This window comes from Canis aureus, chromosome 17 (genome assembly GCF_053574225.1).
Source record: "Canis aureus isolate CA01 chromosome 17, VMU_Caureus_v.1.0, whole genome shotgun sequence".
Taxonomy (NCBI): domain Eukaryota; kingdom Metazoa; phylum Chordata; class Mammalia; order Carnivora; family Canidae; genus Canis; species Canis aureus.
The window spans coordinates 31303339-31308147 of record NC_135627.1 but is presented as its reverse complement, the minus strand read 5'-3'; positions in this window follow the sequence as shown (position 1 = coordinate 31308147).

The following is a 4809-nucleotide window of genomic DNA, read 5'->3' as shown; positions in this document are numbered from 1 at the left end:
CCCATGGAATGATTTTCCTTAGAAAAAGAGATTTTCTTACCAAAAGAGAGAGAGAGAGAGAGAGAGAGAGAGAGAGAGAAAGAAAGAAAGAAAGAAAGAAAGAAAGAAAGAAAGAAAGGGAAGCTGGATACATAAAAAAAAAAAACACCCTATGTCCATTGAATCATGGACTAAATCATGGATCATAGAATAAATACCCCACCATATTTTTTAAATGATGAAATACCTGGTCCTGTTTTCAGGACTTAACAGCTACTAAATAATCCTTATTAAGTAATCCTTCTCTGTTAGGACTGCATATCTTAAATGTGAAGGTCAGTCATGTCAGAATCCCATGGGCTGCTATTAATCATCTTATGGCGTGACATTTTCTAACTGGAAAGAAAAACACACACACAAAATAAAACCCTTGAAATACCTGTGTGCTTTCAGAGAAGCTTAAGGAAAGTTGTTTTTTGGTATAATTCCTCTTATCCCAGACACAATCCCCAAGAATGTGTTCTCAACTGGACTTAATTAAATCTGCACTTTTATTGTTTCTTTGTTTAGCTTACACTAACCACACTGGCACACTTGGGGCTGCTTCCAAGCTGTGTCTTCGGCAATAACACTCCTGTCTACACAGCTTCTTCTCCAGACTGAGACCATACAAAAGAGTAAATTCAGCCCTGGAGACCAATGTTTGTTTTCATAAAACCAAAATTAGTCAATAATCACTTTTGAATTACCATGGTATCTGCTTTAGTTAACTTGGAGTAAAGTTTTCTTTTTTAAGGCTTCTATGTTTTGAGTATGTAAGTGCTAACCATTATAAATGTAAATGAGGTTTATAGAGTGTGACTGAAGTACATGCCTAGTTAAAAAAAAATAAAGTATAACCAGAAAGGAGAAAAGATGAAAGAATTCTAAAAGCTTCAGCCCTCACTCTCTTATGTTGTACTGAGAGAAATATCATGTTTGGAACACAATCTAAAAATCATTTCAGAAGGATTTGTTGTTTAGACTGGAGAAGGAAAACTTGGAGTGGCTTAATCACCATCTTCAAGTCTATGAAGGGTTTCTATGAAATTGAAACTTATTCCTTTTTTCCCTTTCCATGGTGAACTGAATGAAATAAAATAGCATTAAATTAAGTCAGAGGCAATTTGGGTTGGACAAAATGAAGAACTTCAGAATTGTAACAGCAGAATTCCTCCAAGGGAAGGCTGGGAACTCCTCATTCTTCGTGGTCATCAAAAAATAATAATAATAAAAAGAGGGGTATAGACTGCTTTTTTGCAGTTCTCTCAGCCCAAATGGTCATATCTGCTCCACAGGTAATCAGTATTACTTTTCTTGCATTGTCACTCTTGCCCTTTGACTTACTTGTCCTTAACAAGGGACCCCCTGCTTTAGCTTTGACAACAAGACCTTTAAACCAATGCCAAAAAAAGGGTGCAAAGACACTGGATGGAGCTTGAGCAGTGCATCGAGGGTAACTGATTTCTCACATGTAGTATAACTTAATAGAATTCCAGACATGTGTTGAGGCCAGACAACTATTTAATTTGGGGATCACGTGACTTCATTGTATCCTTCTGTATGGAGTGAAAGTAATTCCAGCACAGAAAATCAGGTTATTGAGGGAGGAAACATGTCTCTCCTTTTCCTGGGATGAGGGTCATAATCCCCTGGATAGCAAGACATAGACATAGGGTACTCCTGGTGTCATAGGATGGGAGGAAGCAGGTTCATCAAAGAGGGAAGTGGCCCAGTCCTGGTTGTAAATGTTCCTTGCTATTTTAAGGCACTCCACTAGAAATTAAGTTCTGGAAATATGCAGGAATATGGCTGCAGCCTCAAACATCGTTCCCTATGTCATCCTGAGACCAGCGGAGAATGGAATAGAAGTGGCAGTCACACAAAGAAAAAAAGAGCAGTAACCAATGAAACAGTCATGAGAGCCGACAACAAATCTTTGAAGAAGAAATGCAGATTAAGAAGGGGGAAGTGACCTAAGAGAGTAGAGGAAGCTGAAACCCAATGTCTTAGGAGGTGGATACTGACAAGAAACAAGATGATTCGCTCCTGGAGTACTAAGGGTTGTAGGCAGAAAGTGGGGTAAGGCCTGAAAGACTCAACAGAGATTGGCTGATGCTTTATGTACAGAATAATCAGAAGGACTGGTCCCCATTCAACCAAAGCAATAGCCCTTCCTACACACCTGCAAGAGTGGGGGGATTTACTCCCTGCAGAAATTGTGCCAAAAAGCCCTGGCTCAGAGACACCAGGCACAACTGAGGCTGAGTGAGGTCACAGCACACATGTCAAAGAGTGAGTCCTCCTCACCCATCCAGACCTGGCTGATGATCTGCTCATCAAGGCAGAAGATTGGGAACCTGCCATCATTCATTCTGTGCCTACCACCTTGCCTTCTGAAGCCTTGGAATGTTATGATTCTCATTATCTTCAAGAGGTAAATTTTACGGTCATCCCAATCCTTGGGTATTTCTCCCTGTATTAGAAGCAGAGTTACATAGATACATACACACTACACACATACATACATTATGTAGATACTACCAGGAAAAAGATGGAGAGTATTCTAAGACAAGGGGAGTGGAAATTATTCACTGGATAACTTCACTGGATATTCACTGGATAGATAAGGAAATTGTGGGTGGAAAGCTGTAACATTTCTTACTTATGGAGTAGTTATACTTTTCTTCTTTCTAAATGACAAGCTCAGAAGACTAACAGCTCCCCCAGTAAGGAGTTCAGAATACTTCTCTGAGGAACAGGGGTATTCCTGTACTCCAAATCCAGTGTCTTTCTGAAAAGCTAGACACACACACTTGCAAAAGTCAACCATTTGACTCCTTTGCTATATTAATCATTTTCTCTCTGTTGATGAGTTATTCTCTCAAATGCATTATTCATTATTATACATTAAATACAGTCAAGTAAGTCTTAATTAAGACACTATAAATCACAGAGGGTACCTCTATTTTCCTTATTTCTAAGTTGTTGGAGAAGCCGTCTACATATATAAGTGTAAGCTCTATTTAGCATATGTAATATATATGTTACCTTGTCCTTTGGTTAGAAATAATAATTATGATTTCTATAAAGAGGCTTTCTCAAATGCATCTTTGCATCACTCTTAAAAGTTTCAAAAATAAAAGACAACATGATTTGACACAGTGATTTTAAGCTAAAGGCATTTAAAAGTTTTAATCCTAGAAAGGTTTTAATTTTTACTTGTAGGAAGTAGGAAAGCCATACAGGAATGTTTGCATATCAAAGGGTTAGTAGGGGTCTTTTATTTTTCTTTCCTTAAATTGTAATATTGAATCTGTATTGATTTATCTGTGGCATTAGTCTTTTTTTTATTTTTTATTTTTTTTTCCTGTGGCATTAGTCTTACATAAACATAAGACTGTATTTTAATCAACTGAGCAAGGCTCCCATAGTTAAATAAAATATTTAAATATTGAGGATCATGCCATAAATAAGATTTATGGAGTTTTATAATGTCAACATGCACATCTTAAAAATTTGAGCCTGATCTTTATGCTGTTAAATTCTGTACTTTACTTTCTTTGACTTGAGAGAAACTTGAAAATATTCCATAACTTGTTTTTTCCCCCCAGTTCATCTTTGTGTCTCATTTAACAACTCCTTTTTGAAAACTAGAAACTTGGCATTGTTCTTTGTATTTCTGAAAAGGATTCTCCCTCCCACAATTGTTCTTTGGTTAGAAATGCTGATTGTAATTTCTCTAAAGAGGTTTTACTAAATGTATCTTTTCACAGCTTTTAAAAGATTCCAAAATAAAAATAACATTTTCTGATACAATAATTTTAAAATAAGGGCATTTAAAAAGTTTGATCCACGGCACAGAAGGTCTTAAAAAAAAAAAAAAAAAAAAAAAAAAAGCTTGTTAAACTCTTGCCAGGCTTGTAACTGTTCCACGTGCAAACCATCAATCATAGTGGCGCCGCGTTTTTCCTGAACTTCTCTGTCTGCCAATCATTAATCTGCCCAGTTTCTTATTTACTTAGTCTAGTGTGCACGCTGGAATCATTCCTCCCGCTTGCAGAGCAGTACACATTTTATCAACTGAAAACCTAGGACTGTCTTCTCCAAAACTCTGACCTGTTTTATAAAGATCTTACTTAGCCACGGATGTGCCAGTGCATAAAGTCCATTAACCAACTTATAGCTCTGTTTCAAAGGGATGGTTTGGATCTTTTGAATGGAAATTTTAAGAATTTGCAATATATGTGCTTACTCGACATTTGTACTTACATGAAACTAGAAAAAAAATAAAATCTTTAAAAAAATAAAAAATATCTTACATGAAACTAGAAATACTGTAAATGTCCAGCAACAGAGAACTGTTGATGGAGAGTGTGTGACTTTCCTATGTGATGAGACCTTACGAGCCATTAAAATACTGTGATGGGTGAATATTGAGTGACAGACAAAGATGTTTAGAATACGAAGTTGAATTTTAAAATAAAGCGAGTACTAAAACTATATGCAAAAGGATCCCTTTTTTTGTGAAAAGTGATATGAATGTGCAGGAATAGTGTATGTGACAGAAAAAAATAACAGCAAATTAAAGGTGAAAAGATGCTACAGTGATAAAGGAAATTCTCCTTCTTTTTCCCGGATGATATGTTTTCTAATGTTTTGCCATGTGTGTGTATTACTTTGTAATAAAATTGAAAAACGATTTATAACCAAGAGGTCCTGTATTATCTTCATTAGAAGTGTGCTAATTGCTTGTTTTGCCTTAGGGTAAAAATGGAGAGGTTCCTGTGA